The sequence below is a fragment of the Cupressus sempervirens genome, chromosome 3, assembly GCF_028749045.1.
Source record: "Cupressus sempervirens isolate cs-2001-9-10 chromosome 3, ASM2874904v1, whole genome shotgun sequence".
In the NCBI taxonomy this organism is placed as follows: domain Eukaryota; kingdom Viridiplantae; phylum Streptophyta; class Pinopsida; order Cupressales; family Cupressaceae; genus Cupressus; species Cupressus sempervirens.
Genome location: NC_143120.1, coordinates 84080591 through 84106302, shown reverse-complemented (window position 1 = coordinate 84106302; position 25712 = coordinate 84080591). Strand labels below are relative to the sequence as shown.

General features: G+C 32.3%; 1 pseudogene; it reads left to right on the top strand.

Annotated features, from left to right (window-relative positions):
* LOC149564893 (tyrosine decarboxylase 2 pseudogene) overlaps positions 1–25117 on the top strand; it is a 28197-nt pseudogene extending 3080 nt beyond the window's left edge.
* Positions 25118–25712: the final 595 nt, after the last annotated feature.

Here is a 25712-nt window from a genome sequence, read left to right as displayed (position 1 = left end):
TTTATTAAATGTTTATTTTGAAATATGATAATTGCTTTTCTTATTTGTAACAGATATAGATCGATCCAATCCTTACAATTGTCAAATGATTCCTGGTATTAGAAGTTTACATCAAGTGATGACTACAGGAAACAATAAACCTCCAATAATTAAAGTAAGAGAGAAAACATGTTTTTGTGATGACTGCATTAAGGACAATCTAGTGAGTGTATGTGAAAATATTGTGAATGGATATGTTTCAAATTGGGATTTGATGAAGATAGTTAGAAAGCCTCCTTTTGAAGATGCTGACATTGACATTGACATTCATGATACTATATATTCAGCATATTATGAGACCATTTCTAATTTAGTTATGGTAGGTTTGTGTGCATATACATATATATATAAATTAATATACATGTATATTCATTTTAAAATTAATTTATATATATATCTATTTTTATATACATGTAGGAGATATTTTTGCAGTTCAAGCCTTACTAGATCATGCGAAAAATGTGGACTATTATCTTTTAAGATGCACAAAAGCAAAACACAAGTTACTACAAGGAACTATAAATGTTGATGAACAATCATATCCAATTGGATTAGTTGTTATTGAAGGAACATATTATCAAGAAACAAGGGTAATTGATAGTGGTATTGAATTTATTGAATATAAGCTTGGAGAAAAAGTTTTACATTACAGTAACCATGTTATAGCAACAAAGTTACAATTTGAAGCAATACAAAGAAGAAGACGTCATGAAAATCAAAAGTGGAAATTGTCTATTGAAGAACATAAAAAACTTCTAGAGATAATAAAGGCTAGAAAGGGTCCTAAAAATACAATGTTTGTGGAGCTCTAGTTTACCTATGTACTTATTGTCGAGCTCTAGTTCAGCTATATCGATATAGCTCTTATACTTTCACATTTAATGTTGACAGGATATTTGTTTTATAAATTTGTATAGATTGGATCATTTATCTTGGATATGCAAAATTAGACATGTTTCAAGTTATTTTTATTTAAATTAGACATGGATATCTCATTTAAGACAACCTCTTAGGACATCCCCTTAAGACAACCTCTTAGGACCTCCCCTTAGGACTACCTATTACCTAACATCCCCTTAAGACCACCTATTAGGACATCCCCTTAGTACCACCTTTTAGGAACTCTCCTTAAGACAACCCCTTTAGTATTTGCATTTATTTATATACATTCTTTATGTTTTCTTATGATTGTTAATGCTCTTATGTATTTCTATATATAATCTTTATATTCTTATATGATACATTCTTTATGTTTGTATATAATCTTTATGTTCTTATATGTATTAACTTTTATTAATTAAATGTTGTAACATGCATTCTTTAGGTCATACTCTTTATATGTTCTTATCAATAACATGTACATAAACATTAATAAAAATATGAATATTGAAAATATGTATTACATTCTTTATGTTTATATGTATTCTTTGTGTTCTTATATGTATTAAATTTAGTGATTAAATGTTGTAGTTCACATCATATATTCATTAGTACTAGTACTCTTTATGTTCTAATTTAAGACAACCTCTTAGGACCTCCCCTTAGGAATACTTATTACCTAACCTCCCTTTAAGACCACCTATTAGCACATCCCCTTAGTACTTTTAGGACCTCTCCTTAAGACAACCCCTTTAGTATTTGTATGTATTAATATACATATTTTATGTTTTCTTATGATTATTAATGCTCTTATGTATTTATGTATATAATCTTTATGTTCTTATATGTATTAACTTTTATTAATTAAATGTTGTAACATGAATTCTCTAGGTCATACTCTTTATATGTTCTTATGTACATGTATATGTTATATTCTTACCTGTGCATTAATCTACATTCTTATATGTGTATAATTTAGGATCTCCTCTTCAGACATGTCATTAAATATTGTTAATTACACTTAGATTAAGGCATTAAGAAGAATAACATATATAGAAATATGAATAACACATACATAAAGATAAAAGATTAAGACATTAAAAGATCAATTTAACATGTACATAAGAAATTAACTAGTACTCCTTATGTTCTTAAATATATATTAAATTTATTGATTAAATATTGTAAAACATACATTACAAAATAACACATGATCTATGAAATAAAAATATGAATATTGAAAACATACATACATTCAACATGAACATAAGACATGAAGATAATATGTACATATATGTATAATAACACATCTATGAAATAAAGTATGTACCCATGTAAAATGTATCCAAAATACCGTATAAAATATCTCCAAAATACCACATGTATCAAATGTATCTGAAATAACATGTACATCCATATAAAAGTATATGAAATAACATACATCTCCATAATATATATATATATATATATATATATATATATATATATATATATATATATATATATATATATATACATATATATACATATACATATATACATATATATATATATATAAATATATACATATACATATATACATATATATACATATATGTTATATATATATATATATGCATATACATATATACATATATATACATATACATATATACATATATGTATATACATCTATATACATATATGTATATGTATGCATATACATATATGTATATGTATGCATATACATATATGTATATGTATGCATATACATATATACATATATATACATATATGTATATGTATATATGTACATATACATATGTGTATATATATATATATATATATATATATATATATATATATATATATATATATATATATATATATATATATATATATATATATATATATATATATATCAATGAAATAGACATGTGTAAACTAAGATCAACCACATCCCCCTCCTGATCCCTGAACCCAAAAGGCTCTATGATCTAGATCTGAACCTTGTGTCAAATGAAAGAAATTTGTAAAATTATAAAATTATACATGTATGCATTCATGTATTATATCATATGTACAATATATCTATCAAATATATAATAAAAGATACATAACATACCTATGACTCATGTCGTGCAAGATTTGTCAAGCTCTAAAGATCTCCAAAATGCAACAGACTATCACTAAGACCCTATAGAACACAGATGTACATGTACACAAGTTAAATTGAATACATATAAAAGATCTTGAGCATGCTAAACAAATTGTATACATGTGTAAATTATAGTAACAAATAAATATAAACATATATAAATTTACTATATTTACCGTAGCATCATGTAACGCTCTACCAATCTGATTGATATTTGAATCATGTACTGATAGAGTAATATCTAAATCACAAAATGAAGGTGCTCTAAGGCCAGGCTGTGTAGAGTAGGTACTATAGGATCCTGAGTAGGTGTGGGGACATGTGTTGTATGGCCCTCTACAGGAGCAGGTGCTACAGGATCCTGAGTAAGTGTTGGGATAGGTGTTATATGGCCCTTTGTAGGAGCAGGTGTTGCAGAATGTACATGGATATCCTCCTGTCTTTGTGAGGGTTGTGATCGTATTGTACATGAAAAAATATAGCTGATGTGTCCACCAATGTCATGAAGAGGAATACATGTGACTGTCGACAAGGCCCAATATGAACCAAGAATATCAAATGCTAAATAAGATGCCATACAATACAATGCATCCACATCTGATATAGTCAAAAACTCTACTGGTGATAGTATATCTGCTATCATGTAGATCATTAGCTCCTGTGCTAGAGGATGCACCTATTGAAATGGGACCATTAGATCACAACATATATCTGCCACATCTATCTAAAGATATCTCCTATAAGTGTATGGCAACTATGGAAATGCTAGAAAATATCTAACTCCTGATTGTATCATCAGGAACATTCGAACCCACAACAGTCATCTGTGGACCTCTCAGCATGACCAAAAGGTTTGGACCCACCATTGCCTGTTTATTAATGGGCATAGGGGTGTCTGTAGGTCTAAATCTCTCTAACAATCAATCGAGGCCCTATCCAACATGACCAAATTTTTTTTTATAATTGACAACATGACGTAAATGAAATTTTGCAAATAATTATTTGTAGAAATAAAGAGGAAACTCATCCTTCTATAGCCATCTGCGATGTGCAACTAACTAATGAGGATATATAAATGGAGCAATGAGTTGATCTATACACTTTATTGTTGAGTAACCTCTAACCCAAGCTCTATTTGTATAAAAGGGAAACATAGTCTTCGCCATAGCGGTGGAAACCTCACCATCAATCTGTGTATACTTCATAGTGCCAGTGACACTATGAGAAAGGGAAGAGTAAAATTTCTCAATACTAATATCATCAAATGGGTTGTACGTAGAGATCATCTCAATCATTTGGCACAACTCATCTCTAATAGAAATAATCTTCTCCCTATTAGGGGGAGTGGTAGAAGCCAACAATGTAGAATCAAGATAGTCAAGAGGACAAGATAACCTAGCAATAGTATCTGCAAACAAACATTGTCTCTCCTCAGAGGATGATGTTAGTCTACGTGCTATGCCTAACTTAGGATTATGACCCCCTCCTTGAACACTAGCCTCCTCTGAGGACATATGTGCTCCACCAATATGCCATAATGATATATGCAAAGATCTCTATCTATAAATGTAGAGTTAAGATATACATACATAAGTACATATAAAATTGAAAGTTAAATTTAATTTAAAACATGTATGTATTTAAACATGTACAAAGTTGAATGTAACTAAAAATATGCACATGTTATATAGTACATCTAGCTTATGTATGTGAACAAAAAATATGCATGTATGTTATTTAGTACATATAGGTTTACTATGTTAATATTTTCTAAAATGTAACTAATTTTTAGCTATCTTGAGGTCTTAACAAGTTTTCAAAGTTTCATGTACATGTTATTATATTTTCCAAGTTTTCTAGGTTTAAAGTTGGTTAAATTTTAAGTTTTCAAGTTTGAACAACTAGAACTTATTATAGTTTAGTTCTACCTAATGTTTCAAGTTACATGTTAGTTATCTATATAGGTTTGTACTATGCTAATATTTTATCAAGTGTAATTACTTTAATTATCTAAGTCTCAATTTGAATTTTCTATGTTTGATCATGTAAAATCTACATTTATGATTAAATGTACATATTTAATCAAAAAATATTATATCATTTTTTATCTTTAACATATCAAGATCTAACTATATAAAGAAAATTAAATAGTCTAAATAATAAACTACTAAAAAAAAACTTAAAATATAATTAATTAAATTATTAAAACACTTAAAAGCAATTAATTTAATTAATGCTAACATGTAATAACTAAAAAACATAAATAAATAATATATAAAAAATATAAAAAATGCACTTACCTATTACGGTCGAAACACTATCAACACTTGAAAACCACAACACAAAACCACAGTAGTGAAATGACCATCGACATGCAATTTTTTGGTTTTTATAAATCCACCTAGGGTTACAGTTGAAACCCTTTTGGTTGAAAGGGTTTCAACCATAACCCCCTGCCATGTCGACATGGAAAAAGTACCATGTCTAGAGGGTTGTACATATTTTGGTTGAAACCATTATGACTGAAACTCTTTTGGTTGTAACCCTATCAGATAACACAAATGGTGACACAAGTTTCTGCTTTGACCCTGCCGAGTTTATAGTTATACAAGCACTAAGCATTAAATGCAATGATTTGAAGGGTATATGATCATTTTTCACTTATTATTCATCATTTCAAATTCGAGCAAGAGTGAGTAGAGTTAAAGGTGATTCAGAAACTTGTTCATGACATTTTCAGAGAATTTGACAATGATCTCACAGCAATTCTCCGCATTTTACAAGGTATTTATCACAAGCCGAGCTACACAATTTTACTTTGCATAAACCCAATTTGACAAATTTTGTCCAGCTTGAAGAATGTAGAAGGGAAAGAGGTTTTAAATGTTCAACTTTTCAATATTGAAGTCAAACAACCTATATTTAAGGGCATCCCTTGACATATCTTATAAAAAAAGATCCTTCTAGCACACTTTCCATGATCTCATCGAATGTCATAATGGTAGAAGAGGTTAGAAAGTGTTACAATTAAAAAATTCGTAGCTTTGGGGACATAGAAATCAGAGAAGCATATGATAGGTTATGTGAAAATGGTATTCTGAAGGAAGAGTATAAAATAGTTGAGAAGAAGGGTTTGATGTGTGCCCTAGATTTTCCCAGTGTATTTAAAATAGAATGGATTAGAATTATTTTGAGTCAAATACATGATGAATCCTTATAGATGGATAGTGGACCAATTAAGATTACCAAACATGTAATTCATAGGGTTACTAGCTACATGACCCTAGATCAGCCTAAGACTCTGAGGAGTGATTCCAAGGAAGTAATACAAAAAAATACTAGAGAAAAATGGAATAAAAGAGGCATGCTAATAGATACTTTTATTGATCCATTGTTAAACTTTTCTATTAGGATAATTTCTCATAAATTCTATCAATCTAGTAGATTAAATAGTGTACCCTATATTGTTGTGGATGTTGGTTACAAGATTGTGAAGAAAGATCATACTTATGATCTAGCTAAACTTCAACTACAATAGCTAATGGAAAATCTTGGAGCAATAAGAAAGACCAAGAGTGGTCAATGTAAATTTGGTTCAATAATTGTTTGTATATTCTTTGATGTGCATAATAAATTTCCCTCTTTTGGTATAGTTGGATGGAATACCAATAGGTCAATTTCAATTAAGATCAATGAGTATATTAAACAGATGACAGAAAACTTTGAGACATTGATGACTAGCTACTTTGAAGATTTTAAGAAATCAATGAAGGAAAGAATGAGGATACTTGTTTCATTGGTTGAGCAACATTACAATGATATATGTTTTCTAGTTGATGTTGATTACACCTTTATATAGGTTGCCACTCCAAGGGTCAAATGGTTAGGGCCACTTGGGTATGAAATTAATGTTGATGAAGCTTCAACAACCATCACAATACTCCTAGTAGAGGAAATTGACAAAACTACTAAAATCTTTGGGAATTATCATGTGATGAAATCAAAGATTGAAATGGAGTTGAAGACTACCTCTACACTTAAGAAGAAAGATAAGCTAATAAAGAAGCTTGAGGCTAAATTTGGTGAGGCTGCAGATGAGGAGGAAGAGGAAGGAGATGAAGAGGATGAAGAGGAAGAACAAGAACACACTCAATAACTCTTGCATTAACTCAAGGCATGGGAGAGGATAAGGAAAAGGAAGAAATAGAATGCGATGAGGAAGAAGAAGCCAAGGAAGCACTCACACATGCTGAGCCAAAGAAGAGAAAGGCTAAGACATAGCCAGTGGCTAAGGCAAAGAAAATTGTAACACCAAGCCTAGCTAAGTTGAGTGCACCTACCACTAGAGCAAAAACAAAAAAGGCCAATGAAAAATCCAAGAAAATAGAGCAAGGTGGCCAAATGCAAAAGAAACAAAGAAGAAAATGTGTTGCACAACCTGATTTTGATATTGCAAATTTATGTGAAAATGTTAAGAATAATGTAGATTTATCTAGTTTTAGACATGTAAATTTTGATGATTTGGGCAAAGAAGAGAAAAATCTAGTGGAAGAAGCCCTATATGCAATGATGTCTAAATTTAATAGAATGCCATTAGAATTTTCCAACTCACTACCAAGAAACTATATGACTTAGTTGAGCAAAAATGGCATTATTATTTAAATTTGGAAAAACAAATAAGGGAAACCACTTTAGCCCAAGTAATGCTAGAACTGACAAAAGGGTAGATAGCTAAGGCTACTAAGAAATATAGAGTTAGGTTTAGACCTAAATATAGAGCCTTAAACATACTTCAAAACAATATTGAAGATGTGGTCATGAAATCTACCCAAATATGGAAACTTATCTATGGGTTGAGCATTGTAAAACAAGGAGAAGCTAACCCCTTTGAGGGTAAAGATGATGATAAGGATGAAGATGACACAGATGAAGAAAAATAAGAAGATGATATAGTGGGGGAGGAAACTAAAAAAAAAATTGATGACAAGGCAATAGCTAAACAATAACAAGATGAACAGAGTGTGCAAGATACATAAGTGTTGAGTGTCAGTCCCCCACATGACACCATCAAGTCTATTGAAACCATTATTGTAAAGGATGTCTCTAATCTTTCATCTTATAACATCAATCCCTTGACTATAGAAGACTTGAAGAAGATATTGGACCAATCTACATTGCAAGACAAGCTATGTGAAAATCTAGTTTTGGTCAGTATAGATGAGCTCCAAAAGGTAGTAATTGATGTCACAAGGGACAAGGTGAATCCACAAGAACCACCTTCTATCATCCCTTTAGTTACTAGTGTACAACCTTTGACTCAAAAAATAGTAGATACATCAACTAAGGTTGACACAAGTGTCAAAATTGACATAATTGAGTAGAAGCATACTACAGAAGAAGAGAAAGACATTACAATTGAACAATAGGAATTAGGATAGATAGATTCTTTTGTACCTAAAGCACAAGGACTAGGTGCTATTCACATCATTATGATAGATAAGAGAAAACCTGAAGAAGATGAGAAAACACCTAAGGTAAAGGAGTAGGAAGCTATTCAAGCATTGGTAACTCTACCAACATTTGGCACTTCTCCTACAAAAGTTCTTCAAAAGCTGAGCACATAAGCTATACCATTACAAATCTCTGTGCCAGAATCTAACTCTTCAAAAGTTGAAAAGGTAACTCATTATGGAGATATCACTCTAGATGAAGATATTTTTATACCAAAGTTTGATTATGATACACTGACATTAGATCAAATAAGAATTTTGCAACAAGCCTTAGAGAAGAAAAAGCATCAAGAAATGCTTAGGAGAGAATACAGGTAGAAGCAAGCACTTCAAGACATTAAAGACATCTTTTTGTATGCATTTAGTCTACCAACTCTTGAAGAGACCAAGCCACTACTAGAAAAATTTTCAGATATAGTGGAAAAGGTCAATAATGAAGACATTGACACTAATGCTAAGCTTTTATAATGGTCTGAAAAGAAATTCTAGAGCAAGGTAAATGAAAAGATATCTGGTGATATAGCACTAACTCAAGATGCATTCGCAACAAAGGTTGAGGATGTGAAGAAGTTACTTGAGAATATATTCTCATTGTACACCAAATTGTGTGACCCTACACTCTTCACCCAAGGGACCAGACATCATATTTTGAGCCTTGAGAGAAATCTTAACATATTAGGTACAAGGTTACCTCAAAACCCTGCATAGAGTGAGAAGCATTTTCATACATTGCTTCAAACACAAAGTCAATTAGCTATGTTAATAGTAGAAGAAACTAGCATAAGAGCCAAATTAACATGTATATAGGAATCTCTCACCCCCCAACATGGGAATACTACACAAGGAACTAGGTTATTCAGAAACTTTACTGAAGAAAGACCCTAATCTTTCTACCTTAGATGGCCTAGTGCACCTTGTTGTCGAGCTTGCTATCCAAATCAAGTGATTGGGTGTTGCATGTGATAACTAGGATGTAACTCTTTAAATCATAATGGAAGTCCATAAATCCTTTTTGGAAAAACACACTATATGTGTATAGCCCATTTGACATAACTGTCAAAAAGGGGGAGATAAACAAGGAGATGTTTGTGGGAGATAAACAAAGAGCATTAGGGGAGAATAAAATAAAAAAAGGAAAATAAAATATGGGGGAGATACCATACAAGAGAGTATAAAAAAGGGGGAGCAATGAATAAAAGAAAGGAAGATAATAAAATAAGTTTATATCATTAAGGTGATATAATATATATATATATATATATTTGAGATAAATTTTTGAGGAAAACAATAAATAGATATAGATATCAGCTATGACATAGTATCACATTAGATGAAAGAGTATTAGATACAATGCATTGAAGTTAGAGAGAAGCACAAATTTTGGATACAAAATAGACACATTAACTTAGGGGAGTTATCAATTTTGAGGTATATAGGTTATTGCAAAATTTTGAAAATTTTTATATAAGCCGAGTCATGGATATGTTATGCTCAAGAAGTTAAGTAGAATATTGTATATTTAAATGTTTTTGACACTCATGTCAAAGGAGGAGATTGTTGATCTCAGATTGGTTTGGACAAGTGAGTGTCAAAACACTTAAGCCATTTACTTAGTTCATGTCGAACTAGTAATACATGTCGAGTTGCAATGAGTGTTGAGTCACTCAGGTGCTGAGCAAATAGACCATGTTGAGTGATTCAAGTGCCAATTAAATAATGAATACCGAGTAGTTTAGGTATCGAGTCAAAAGTAAAAGTACAATGTATGTCAAGAACTAGAGACTTCATATGCTGAGTGACATAGTTTGGAATTATTATTTTTAAATGTCACAAACAACTATGTAAACCATTTTAAAGTCAACTTAAGGATAGATTACAATATTTTAAAGATAAGCACGAATCTATATGCAGATTTCCTATGCAACTACATGTAGCCAATCAAAAAATAGGACAATTTAAGTGACAAAATGGATAAATCTTAACTGTAGATTCATACCTAACCCTAAGCCACCAGAGTCTTCTTAAGGAGGATGAAGCCCTAAATTCTTTACATGAGAGAATGGTGTAACAAGTGGTGAATGATATAATTAAAGAAGCAAACAAGATAGTTTGCAGAGCATTCAAAGTGACTTAGAAATAAGACTAAATTGTAGAATTAGTCAAATGAAGAACATATGATAGAGAAGGATACAACATTGATACATTAGATCATGAAGGATCAACTAGAGATTGTGTAAAGGTGTTCTATTATTAGGCAAGCAAGTGCCAACCGCAGGATCTATGTTGAGACATTTTGACAGGTGATTTCAGTTAAATCTCTTAATAGAGTAGTCCTAATAGGCTACATTAAATCTTTTAACAAAGTGCTTACTTAATTGTAAGTTGAAGTCCTCTAACTAGAAACACTTCTAACAGGGTTTTGAAATCCTCTAACAAGGTGGGACTTAATAGTCTTTGTAAGTCTTTAACAAGGTAGGCCTTTCACAGGGCAAACCATGATCCATGGTCAGACCATTGTAACCTTAATTAGATACACTTTATTGTTGCATTATTGAAGATTTATGGGTGTCATTACCACCCCAATTTTACCTTCTCATTTGGAGAGTTTTTGGGTGATCATATCTGGTGTTATGTGTGTGATTGATTACATGTTTACATGATTTAGATTTGTATGTTTTACATGTTAGTTTAGTTTACCTATTGAATGCATATGATGAATGTATGGTGAAATTTTTATAGGTCCAAGTTTAAACTCCTAATTCACCACCCCCTCCCCCCCTCAGAAGTTTACTCCTTTCCCACTTGTAATTCCAAAAATTCCATCTTCACCTCTTTATCTTGAACTAATTCTCTCAAGTAATGATACTTGATTACAATATGTTTAGTCTTTGTGTGCATCACAAGATTCTCTGATATGTTTATAGCAATTGTATTATCACAATAAAGTGTCACTAGTTTTGTGATCTCTTCCTTCATACCTTTGAGTAGCTATTTGATCCATACAATGTTTGTACAATTTATAATAGTAGAAACATATTTAGCTTCAACAGTAGATTGTGAAGTGCAGTTTTGTTTCTTGCTAATCCATGTAACTAGCCTCTTGCCTAAAAAAAAATGCTCCTCCACTGGTTCTCTTTCTATCATAATGTTTCCAGCCCAATTAGCATCAGTATAGGCTCTTAATTCAAATTTCTTATTTTTCTTATAGTATAGACCATACTCCTCTATTTCTTTAGATATCTCATTATCCTCTTTTTAGCCATCAAATGATTCTCCTTGGGATTAGTAGAGAATCTTGCAACTATCCCTACAGATAATGCAATGTTAGGTCTACTATATACTACATATTGTAATTTGTTGATCATAGACCTATATAATATTTGATTCACCTCAGCTGAATTATCATTCTTTGACAACTTGTATCCTATCACCATAGGTGTACTTACTGGTTTGGAATCCTTCAATCCAAAAGTTTTCAATATTTCTTTTACATATTTTGACTGAGTGATGTATATACCATATTTCATCTAATATTCTTGCAAAATCCATAAAGAACTTAATCTCTCTAAACATAGACATCTCAAATTATTGCTTCATTTCATTTGCAAAAGCCTTATATAAAACATCTTGACCTCCAAATATGATATCATCAACAAAAATTTCATATAACAAAATGCCTTTTCCTTTTTATGTCTTCATGTAAAGATTGCTATTATTATTAGTCCTTTCAAATCCAATCTTCACAAGATAATTATGAAGTATCTTATACCATGCTCTTGGTGTTTGTTTGAAACCATATAGAGCTTTGTGTAATCTACATACCATGTTCTTATTGTTAACATCAACAAATCCTTCTGGCTATTCTATGTAAACTTCTTCCTCTAGCATCTCATTCAAAAATTTAGATTTAACATCCATTTGATAATTTTTGAAACCTTTGTATGCAGAATAAGCAAGTAAGGTTCTTACTCCTTCCAATCTAGCAACAAGAGAAAGTTTTTTTCCATAGTCAATTCATTCTTCTTGTCCATATACTTTGCAAAATAATCTTCCCTTGTTCCTTGTGACTTAACCATTTTCATCTAGCTTATTTTTGAATACCCACTTGGTGCCAATCACATTTTTTTCTTCTAGTCTAGGAACTAAAGTCTATGTTTTGTTTTTCTCAATTTGTTCAATCTCTTCTGCTATGGCTTTACTCTAGTCTACATCTTCTAATACATCTCTTACTAATTTGGGTTCCTTCATGCTTAGTAAACATGTATCATTTCTCAATATGTTTCTTGTCATTGGTATAGCATCTTAGTACCCAATAATTTGTGTAGAAGGATGATATCTCTTGACATATTTGGACAATCTTGGTTCAACTCTAGTTTCTTCATTTTGTCTTTCAACTTTAGAGTCATTGTGTACATCTCTATTAGGTAGCTTAGCATCACTACTAATCTCAGAATTAGAATGTGCTTCAACTTCATTCTATAACTTGGCATCTAAATGTAGCTCAATTCCTGAATGCAACTTAACATTCATAGTATGTGACTAAGTAGTCATTGAAACTTGCTATTGGTTTGTAGCTTGATTTGCAACATCTTCTTTAGCAGACATACCTTCATAAAAGTATATAAATGATTTGCATTCTTCTAGTTCTTTCATAGGTTCAGCCTCATATACTTCTGTATATTCATCAAAATTTACATTTGCACTTTCCACAACTTTGTTAGTGTTAGTATTTAAACACTTATAAGCTTTACTTCTTGTGGAATATCCTAGGAATATACCTTCTTCACTTTTTGCATCTAGTTTCCCATTGCTAAAGTCTTTAAGAATCTAACAATTGCTTCCAAATACCTTAAAATATTTTACATTGGGGGAATATCCATACCATAGTTCAAAAGGTGTTAAATGAGTACCTTTCTTGACTTGTACACAGTTCATGGTATAGATAGATATACTTACAACTTCTCTCTAATATTTTAAAGAAACATGTTTCTCCATCATGAGTGTTTGAGCACAATCCATTATAGATCTATTCCTCCTTTTAGCGATTCCATTTTGTGGAGGGGTTCTAGGGGCAGATGTTTGTCTTTTGATTCCTCTATCATTATAGAATATCTCAAACTCATTTGATGTAAATTCACCTCTTCTGTCAGATCTCAAAAACTTTAGACTTTTACCTATTTCCTTCTCAACTCTTGCTAAGTACCACTTAAACATTTGGAAAGCATTAGATTTATATTTTAGAAACATAACTGTCATCATTCTAGAATAATCATCAACAAACAATATAATATACTTATCTCCTTTTTAGATTTGCACATCAATTGGTCCACACAAGTTAGTATGAACAATCTCTAGTATTTCTTTGGAGGTATAAGCTTTACTATTAGAACTTGACTTTGTCATTTTTCCTAACTGATATTGTTTGCACATTATATTATCATGCTTCTTCAACTTAGGAAAATCTCTAACTTTTCTCATGTTACTGATACTAACCAAGTTATCAAAATTAACATGACTTAACCTTTTGTGCCATAGCCATACATCATCAAATTTTACAACTAGACAAGTAGCATCCTCTATGTCAAGATAGAATAAATTACTCCTAGTCTAATCACCCTTTCTAATCAATTTTCCATTTGTATCATATATCTTTGCAATATTTTTTTCAAACTCAACCTTACATCCTAAATTATTTATTTGTGACACACTCAAGAGATTATAGTTAAGTCCTTCAACATAGTAAGCATTGTCACATAAAATCTTATCTATGAGTTTGATAGAACCTTTTCCTTTTATCAAACATGGTGCATCATTACCAAATCTTACACTATTTCCATCATAACAATTTAGGGTAATGAACTTAATTTTGTCTCCAGTCATGTGATGTGAACACCCACTATCAATGATACATCTGTCATTCTTGTTCACACAAGTCACAAGTGTAGTTGCTTTATCTTCATCAGATTCATCCTTCATTGCATTATACACCACTTCATCATCATGTTCGTCAAATTCATCTCTTGTTTCCTCTTCAAAAATGTAGCAAGACTTTTTTCCTTTGTCTTTATAATCCTTGCTACCTTCATCTCTTCTATTTTTGTATTTGTTACCACCTCTGTAGTTCTTCTCCTCTAGACATCTAGTATAAATATGACCAACCTCATTGTAATTGAAACAAATGATAGATAATTTACCTTTGAACTTGTCTTTACCTTTGTTGGAATCTTCTTTCCAGTAGTGCTTCAAGTTGTTCTACATCCTCCTCATATGTATCACTGTCACTAGATACATACTTTATCATTTTATTCTTCTTCCTCTCATCAAGTTCCTTCAATAACACCTTGGCTTTGGAAGGAGATTGAATATTCTCAAGCTTTTAATTATCAAAGTTAGATAGCTCAAAAGCAATGAGTCTACCTACCAAACCTTCAAGTGATAGATTATTCCCTACTATACCTCTCAGTTCTTGAATTGTAGAAACTCTAATAGCATATATAGACAATAGTGTTCTTAAATCTTTTTTTAGCACAATATCATCATCTATTTTTCCATTAGATACTATGTCTATTAGAAACACAATTAAAAACTATGTCTAGATATTGTGCTAAAAAACTATTTTTAAAATTCTAATAGAAACTTTAATAGAAACACAATTGTAGAAACTCTAATAGCATATATAGACAATAGATACTTACTTTTGAGACTTTTAGCTTTGGCTCTTAGAACATTAGTGTCTCCTCCCTAGATAGTAGTTAAGGCATCCCACATTTTCTTTGCATTTTCAAGACCTTTGGTATCATCAAATTTGACATAGCTTAGAGCAGAGGCAATCTCCAAGACCACCTAGTTATGTTCTTTCTTCTTTTTCATATCCTCTATAGTTGGGGCTCCAGCAAGATCAACATGCTTAGTAGTAATGGTGGATTGTGCATGATCTCCAAGTCCTCCAAGGTGTAGCTTCATCAAACTTTTCCATGCAAGAAAGTTATCTTTATTAAGCTTGGGTACTTCTCTTTTTGACATCTTGATCTTTGTGCTTCTAGTACCTTCAAACTAGTCCTCTTAAGAAGATGGCTCTAATACCAATTGTTGGAATACTTTAGAATAACTGAGAGGGGGGTGAATCAGTTATCTAAGGTCCAGATGTATAAATAAGACTTTTCACAGCTTAGTGAACCCATAAACATTTATCATCATCCATGCATCCATAAGATTATGCAATCACTTAAAACTTATAGGTTACTGTCAAATCAATTTGCAAAAATGTAAACATGAAACATAATAGATCCAGCAACACATTTGACACAATGATTTATGTGGAAACCTAATTTGGGAAAAACCACCAGTAATATGCTACCCTTTTTCACTCATTTGAAGTGATGCCCTATCAAAGGCCAACCTTTATAATACACACTGTTAAATGTGACCCTGTTAAAGGATTTCAATCACCCTATTGGGAGTGAGCCTTGTTAGAGGACTTTAGACCTTTCACTTGGAATGTCAGCCAATTAAAGGATTTACAAATTATTGTTAGGTCAACCTTAATCCCAAAGGATTTACCCTAGACTAATACAATTATTAAAGAGTAACAGTAAGGCTTGATATAATAACAACTTACAACTCCATTTGTAGATTACAGATCTCTATTTTAGTCCTCCATTTTGCTTGCCTTCACACATTTCAGCTCTAACAACTTGTTCACCCTTCAATCATTCATACCCTTAAGCCTTCTAGCTTAACATGCTAATGCAGACTCCTCTCTTAGGTCACTTGATGAAGCAAAACCCTTGACTCCTTCTCTTTCTTAGGTTCTCGCACATGACAACCCTTGCTTCTAACTAGCCATTCCTATAAATTGGAAATTAAGATTTTTTTCTTCTCATTCTCCATTGTCTAATTTAGGGTAGGACAGATTAGGTAGGATACAATGAATCTACTCCATATTTCATATCTCTTCTAGAAACTTCTCCTTCAATCCTCTTTGAATTCACCTCAAAATGGGTTACCTTGAATTGTATGCCACCAACTCATCAATCTTATCTTCCATCTAGTTTACAAAATCCAAGAAAACAAAATTGTCACCTTAGATCCATCAAATTCAAGATCTTTCAAATAATACAACCACTTGGCATTAAATTGCTTCTGATGCTTGACACATACTATGTTTCTTGGCATCCTCTGTAAAATAATAGCATGAACTATAATTTACTATATAGTCATTTCTTGACTCATTTGTATTCATTCAAGATCAAAGAGAGCTTGAAGAGCATGAAGATAAATTGTAACAAGACATTCTTCTATTTGTGAACCAAATTCAACTGCAACTTGACATATTCATCAAATTGGAAAGGTATTTTACTAGTGCCAAGTTTCACTATTTGAGTTTTTCGTGAACCCTAGATATCAGATATGGCATCAAGCTCTTTTGCAAGTGTTAGCAAAGAGGGAAAGGAAGTGTTGAATGTGAAATTAATTAGTAATGAGCTTAGACAATGAAATTTTTGGGAAATACCTAAGATTGCATACAAAGGAGACCCATATGGTGCACTATCAATGATACCACCAAAAGTCTTAATGATTCAAGATGTCAGGTATTGTTATACATGAAAATTTGGAAGCATAGGTGATATAGAGATTAGGGAATTTTATAGTCAACTTTGTGATGATGGAGTTTTAAGGGAAGAGAATAAAATTGTAGAAAGGAAAGGGTTGACCCATGTTAGGATTAACCTCAGACAAAAATAACAATTACATGAAAATATAAAAAAATATCATAAAATAATGGATCACATAGAAGAGAACACAAGAAACCAAGATTTAGCATGGTTCACCCAAACCTAGGCTACATCCACCAAATAACAACTCCAATATTATTATGATCTAGTGATTACAACCTAATTACATTTAGTAATCCCTTACAACTCAACACTACTACAAGAAGAAATTTTTGCATCACACCTAATGAAAAACTCCCTAAGCCTAAGCCCTTTTATACAATTATTTTGCCGCTATGTGGTTAAAATGAGTTACAACATGTTAGCCATAAAATTCCAATAAAAGAGCCTCATAAAAACTTTCTTAGGGGCTCCACCTCTAATAGTTGTGGCCTAGCAGCCCTAACTATATTGGAGGCTACTACCGAACCCCATTAAGGAATTATGGAGTGTGTACAATACTTCCCTGATCAATCATCACAATCTAACAAGCCATACCTTAGAATTCCCTAATGTATTGAAGACTAAATCTATCAAGATTGTGCCCAGTCAAATACATGACAACTTTATTTGGCTAGAAGATGGACCCATTAAGATCACAAAAAGGATCATTAGTCGAGTGTTAGGGTATCCTACCCTAGACCAACCCAAGAACATGCAAAGTGATTCAAAAAAGACAATAGAAAAGAACATGTGTGCACTATGGAATAATATGGGAATGTCTATAGATTCTATCTTAGACCCCCTAATTGCTTTTTTTGTGAGAGTGATAGCTCACAAGTTATTTCAATCTAGTAGATTGAACAATGTGTCCTACATGGTTGCATATTTGGGATATAAAATAGTAAAGAGAGACCACACCTATTACCTTGTCAAGTTACAACTTTAGAAACTATCTGAAGACTTTTAGGCCATAAGGAAAACAAAGAATTGATCTTAAAATTTGGCTGTTTATTAGTTTGTATATTCTTTTAGGTGAAAAACACATTTCCTTCATTTGGTAATGTTACTTGGAAGATGAATAGGTCTATTGTAGTTCAAATTAGAGAATACATAGAAAAACTTAGAGATAACTTTTAGTGAATAATGACAAACTATTTTGAAGACTTAAAGAATTCTATGAAGCAGATATTGAGGATTCCCTAGTTGAGAAACATTATGATTATGTTTTGTTTCTAGTTTATGTTGATTATGCATATGTGTAAGTAGTCCTACCCAGGGTCAAATGGATTAAGCCCTTTTTATATGAGATAAATATTGATGAAGCATCAATAGCTATTACAACTCTATTGGCAGAGGAAATAGATAAAAGTGTCACCTCATTTGGGAATTATGAGGAAGCCAAGTCCAGAATTATAATTGATTTGAAGACAACTTCCATGGTAAGAAAGAAGAATAAACTTGTGAAGAAGCTAAAGGAGAGATGAAGAAGAAGATGAAGAAAAATTCCAAGCCCCTTTAGAAATTACTCAAGGATAAGGAGAAAATGAGGGAGCTCATGAAGAAGGTGTCAAGTGAGAAGAAGTTGAGGAAGGACACAAGCCTGCTAAAAAGAAAAGAAACACTAAGGAGCCTATAGTGAAGAAACCCAAGAAGAAAGTTGTAAAACTATCACAATAGAAGCCAACAACTCCTATTACCAATGCTAGCATAAGGGCAACAGCTAAGAAATTCAACATTGCTGAGAAACCTAAAGGAAAGAGGACTATTGCTTCAATAAAGCTGAGCCAACCAATGAAGAAAACTTATGAAAGGAGAAAGTATGTAGCTCCAGCTAAATTAGATGAGGAGAAAAAAAATTAGATGACATGAATCAATTCAAGGTTATAAGCCACAATCCCTCCTCTGATTTAGATAATTTGTGTGACAATATAAAATCAAATATGGATTTATCTGGTTTTGGACACATAGATTTTGATAAGATAGGAAAAGTTGAACAAAATACTATAGAAGGAGCCATATATGTGATGATGACTATATTGGAATCAACTCCTATAGAGATTGACAACTCATTACCTAAGAGTCTTTATGCCCAAGTTGAGCAAAAATGGAAATACAACTTACAAAGAGAAAGACAGATCAAGGAAACCACTTAAGCTCAAGTTATGCCTGAATTGCAAAAGGTAATGATAGATGAGGCTATGGAGTTGCACAAAGGTAATTTTACTCCAAAATATAGAACATTCAATATATTTAAGAAGAACATAGAGGATGTGGTAATTAAGAGTAAAGAAATATGGAGATCAATTTACAAGTTACCCATTCCTGCTACAACAGAGAAAGGTGAGCAAGGAATGCAAAATCCTAAGAAAGATGAACAACGAGTAGTAGAGACTACAAAAGATGAGTTAGTCAAGGATTGTCATGTGGATGACATTAAAGAGACATGAGGCCACAGTTGAGGAGGAGCAAAAAGATTATCAAAGTGTACCTAAGGTATAAGTGTCGAGTGCTAGTTGTCCACATGTAGACCAAGTGAGTCAACAGGACTCAATACAAATCAAGGATGTTCTTGAAAATTCTACTCAGAACATTAATCCTTTGACTAAGGATGATTTAAAGAAGATATTAAAGAGTTCCACCATGGAAGCACAGTTATGCACAATTCTTGTATTGGTGAGAACTAATGAAATTGAAAAGGTAGATATGGTAGTAGCAGGGGAGAGGAAAATTGACACATCCAGGGTGCCCCTAGAGGTAAACACTCTAGAAACATATAGAAAAATCTATGAACAAAAAGGTGTCAATACAACACTAGTTGTGTTACCTCTTGTGCAATTTATTTCACACAAGAAAGCCTTGATAACAATTGAGGAAGATAGAATAGAAATTAGATTAGGTCATGAAGCAAGTCATGCACCTACACCATAGATAGAAGGTGGAGAGAAGAAATAGGATAGTAAGATTGACATAAATGAAGAATTGAAGGTGACTACTACTATAGAGGAACAAATTGCTATTCAAACTCTAGTTACCTTACTAGTTTTTGTAACCCCTACCAATAGTCAAGTTCTTCATAGACCGAGCACTCAATCCACCCCATTATAGATATCCAAGCCAAGTGCAAAGACATCAAGCAGATCAAAAGACATATCTTATGGTGATGTGATTCTTGATGAGGTGCTTGAACTACCAAAGTTTTATCTATCTACAATCACCATTGAGTGGATGAGCATTCTATAGGAAGCTCTTCATAGAAAGAAACACCAAGAGTTTTTAACAAGGGAGCATAAGTAGAAGCATGTGCTTCATTACATCAAAGACATATTTCTTGACGCTTTTAGTCTCATAGCCCCTAATGAAGAGAAACCTATTCTTGAGAATCTAGTAAATATTATTGACAAGGTCAATGATGATGACCTCAACTCAAACACTAAACTATTAGAGTGGTCAGAAAATAAGTTTCAAACAAAAGTAGTTGAACAAATATCTAGTGCCATTGTACTAAGGTAGGTTGAGTTAGGAACCAAGATGGAAGATTTGAAAAAGGTGTTGGAGAATATCTTTTCTCCATACAAAAATATTTGTGATGTAAATTTATTCACACAAGAAGCACAGAGGACTATTGACTGATTGCAAGGAGATCTACAATCCATAGGTACAACATTAAAACTGATTGCAAGGAGATCTACAATCCATAGGTACAACATTAAAACTGATTGCAAGGAGATCTACAATCCATAGGTACAACATTAAAACTATCTCCAGGTCAAAGCCATACTCATTTTTAGAGATTACTCTCTACTCAAGGTTAGCTAACAACACTACAAGTACAAGATGATAATATTTGTGCTACCTTGATCAGCATCCAATCCATGTTGACCTCACACAAGGAACTAGCCTTTGATGAAAACTTGATGAAGAAATATTCTCATATTTCCACTCATGAAGGCCTAGTTAACCTTACTATCGAGCTAGACATCCAATATCAATGTCTAGAGGTAGCATGCCACAATTGGGATGCAACATTAAAGATCATCATGGAGGTCAAAAAAACATTTTTGGATAAACATACTATCAGTATACCACCCAAATGATGTGTCAAAAAAAGGGGGAATGAGAAAGAAAAGGGGGAATGAAGATGATAAGGGGAACACAGTTAAGAAATACGACACATCAATAGTACAATATATGTACTTAGAAAGAGTTACCTAAATTCAGATATAAAAAGAGACACACAACTTAGGGGGAGTTATGGAATTTTGTAGAGGTGTGGCTATTGAAGTCATCAATTTTGCAAAAGTTTGAAGTTTTGAAATTTTGTATGGGAATCGAGTAAAGTATATATATTGTATAATTTATGTTCATAGTTAAGATGTATATACATGAAAAAGTTCTTTTTCCACTCATATCAAAGGGGGATATTTTAAATCTCAGATTGGTTTTGACAATTGAGTAACAACACACTTATTCATAGTTATAATGTATGCCAAGTGATTGGAGCAACCTGAGCAATCAGTACGAGCTGAGTGGTCAAAGCATGTCGAGCATTACTTACTAGATAATACATGTTGAGTAATATACATAGATGGTGTCAAGCACCAATATGTGTTGAGCATTAAGTGAGTGTTGATTCACTCATAAGCTGAGTAAATAGAGTATGTCAAGTTATTCAAAAGATGAGTTACAACATTGAAGATGTAATGGATGTCAAGCATCAGAGGCTTCAAGTGTCAGTGAAATTTTTTTGACATAGTTGTTTTTAATGGCACAAACTCCTATTTAAACCATTTTTGGGCTGATTTGAGGATTGTTTTACAAATATAGAAGATTTGTACATGTATATATTATGAATCCCTATGCAATACATGCAACCAATCAGATTAAGGGATGTTCTAAGTGGCAAAATGGATAAATTACAATCATTGATTCCTACCTAACCCTACTTCACCTAAGTCTTCTTAAGGAGGGAAAACCCTATAGAGTTTGTCTATAGGGATGAGAAGAGAACGGAAAATGCCAAGTACAAAGAGAGCATTTATGGTGACTAAGGAGGTTGTGAAAGAGTTTGAATTGCAAAATCAACTAGAGAGAACAAAATAGAGTAGTTAAAGGATAGAAGAGAAATATTTGATCAAGAGGATCAAGTACACATTAGGAAAGAGGAGATCTAATATCTAGCAAAGAGGTGCTAACTGAAGGATCAAGGATGAGACATTCTAACAGGTGAATCAGTAAAAATCTCTTAACTGAGTAGTCTTAGCCGGTTTTTGTAAATATTTTAACAGGCTACTTACTTTATTGTAAGTTGAAGTCCTCTAACCAAGCACACTTCTAATAGGGTGTTGAAATCCTTTAACAAAATAAGATGTAATAGTCTTTGTAAGCCTTTAATAAGGTAGACCTTTCATAGCATAGATCATAGTTTATGATCAAACAATTGTAATCTTCATTGGATACACTTTACAACTACGGTAGTGAAGATTTTTGGGTATCATCCCCACTCCAATTTTACCTTCTCATTAGAGGGTTTCTAGGTAACAAATTTATTGTGTTATGTGTTATTAGTTTCATGGTATGGATGAACATGTGTAGCTAGCTATTTAAATCTACATGCAAATTATGAGATGGATGTGTGGTGAATGTTTTATGGTTAAATTTTTGAAGTGTTGATTCACCCCCCTCCCCCTCTTAGAGTTTACTTTCCCATTGTTAATTCCAATAATTGAGTACAAATGATGAAATTTGTATTGTTGTCAATGCATACCTAGAGCTTAAAAGTTGTATTGTTGTCAATGCATACATTTGATTATCTTATGCAATGTTTTGCAATGTAAAATCATTTGTTTATGTATTGTCATCATTGCCAAAGGGGGAGATGTTTATGCCCATCTAATTATGTTACTAAGAATGCTATGAGTGTTTGTGAAAAAGTCATATCATTTGTTAAGTTGGCATTTATGTCAAATTCTTAGTTGACTAGACATTATGCTAATTCAGTATAGTGTCATATCATTTGATTGATGAAGAGGATTTGAAGAAAGTATGTTGATGACAAAGTTGATAAGTATGGTATTTCAATGGACACTTTAATAAGTTGGACAGTGAAAATGTAATATTGGTTTGATTTTTTTACTATCATATAATTATGTAATTTAATAATTAATTTTATGTATTCACTAAGCTATACAAGTTACACCAAGTGTCAAGGTGAAAAAGGAGTGTAATATTGACCAAGATACTATAGTGTTAACCAAGTAATTTATGTATTAACCAAATGATGTTTTGCTTATTGAAATGCAATGTTCATCAACTATGAGCTAGAAGAACAAGTAAATAAAGGTGGAATTTGATGTCGACTTATAATGAAAATAAAGAATGTTCAAGAAGTTCAAAGGCACGAGTCAAATATTGTTACAAGATCAATGACTAGAAAAATAAAATGAAGATTGAAACAAGATAAGGATGAGTACAAAGTTCAATGAAAGTTCTATTTTCTAAATGACTAAGTACATTGAATCTGAGTTCTACAAATGTCTTTAAGTGAAAAAATATAGAAGAATGTGGAAGTAGAGAGTTTACTATTTAAGGATATGTGGGAACAAGTTTTTGGTTGCTAATTAATTTGTTGATTGATATTGTGTTGCCCCACTTTTTATCCTATACCCATGCTATCAAAGTGGAGGATTTTGATGTCATAGTTAGGTCTAGTCATGGTTGAGTCTAGGTCTAAGTCTTCCTTAGGTAGGCTATCTTTGCTGGGTTTCCCTATCATTGCCTTTTCTTCTCTAAGCTAGTTGGGTTGTTCTAAAGGTCTATTCATATTGGGTAGGTTATAGATCCCAACCCAACAAGGATATCATGTTTTCATTGATGATCTTCTTAGATAAAGGATGATTGTGAAGCTATTATCTCCAAGCATATATGGGGAATTTGATGGGATTTTCTCATATGATTAATACACTAATGTGGAAGAGAAGATAATGCCTAGATTGAAAAATTGGTACAATCAAAAATTTTATGCATATTTTGGTTTAGGTGGTAGCACGTCATCTTTTCTTGGAGAAATGTTGGGCAATGGGTTTGGAATGGTAAGGGGGGTGGTGTTATTCAAGGCTCGGCAAGTGAAGTAGTATTGGTGTCACTCTTAACTGCACGAGACAAAGTTTTAAAGAGAATTGGCATAGAATTAGTTAGCAAGCTGGTTGTATATGTATCTGATCAAACACACTCCTCAATTGAAAAAGCTTGTAAAATTGTAGGAATATATCAAAAGAATGTTAGAATTTTATCAATAGATTCTTCTACTAAATATGCCCAGTCTCCTGAAATTGCTCTCGAATACATAGAGGCATACATAAGTGATGGTTTGCATCCACTTTTTTTTTTATGTGAAATGATTGGGAGGACATCATCAACAGCTCTGGATCCTTTGTTTGAACTTGGAAAACTAGCAAGGAAACATGACATATGGCTTCATGTTGATGCTACTTATGCTGGTTGTGCTTGTATATGTCGTTAATATCAACATTATCTTTATGGATTGGAGGATGCAAACTCTTTCAATATGAATCCCCATAAATGGCTTATCACCAATTTTGATTGCTCGACTCTTTGGTTTAAAGACTTAAAAGGCTTTGGTTCAAACTTTGTCTACAGATCCAGAATATTTAAGGAATAAGGCATCAAACTCTCAACTTGTGATAGATTACAGACATTGGCAAATACCACTCGGGAGTCATTTTAGATCTTTGAAGTTGTGGATGGTCTTGCATCTAAATAGAATTTCAAATTTACAAGCTTATATCAGAAATCACATTATTCTCACTCAAAATTTTGAAAATATTGTCACTCGGGATAAAAAGTTTGAGGTGGATTTTTTCCAAAGCAATATTTAGACACACAAGAATATCATGGCACCTCGTACTTTTGCATTAGTTTTTTTTCGAGTGTTATCTCCAGAAAATGATCCAAATAATGGCCGCACTCTAAATTCAAGCTTGTTGGATGCGTTAAACAGAAGTGGGCATATATACTTATCACATATGGATTATATGCTTTATGCTTCAATGTGGGTGGAACATTAATAGAACTATGACATGTGAACGTTGCTTGGAAACTCATTCAAGACAAGGAAAATATTCTTCTTATGAAGAGTAACCATTTAGTGAAGTAATTTGTGCAACGCGGTATCCTAAGGAAATTGTACATTAAAGAAGCTTGAATCGAATCATGAGTAGAAGTTATGATGAATAAAAAATTTGAAGTTGAGGGTGTGGACTCAACTAATGCATGCTATGGTGGAACTACTACTCTGTATTGAACTATGTGTTGGACACACCAAGATCCCTAGTTGTTCACTTTATTTAGTTCCATAAGCATGAATGGGTCATGATTCTTATTCTTCTGGTAAGTATTGGCATACTTAACCTCATAGATCCATTTCACCACTTTGTGGGTAAAAGTATGCTAGATGATTTGATGTATCCTCTC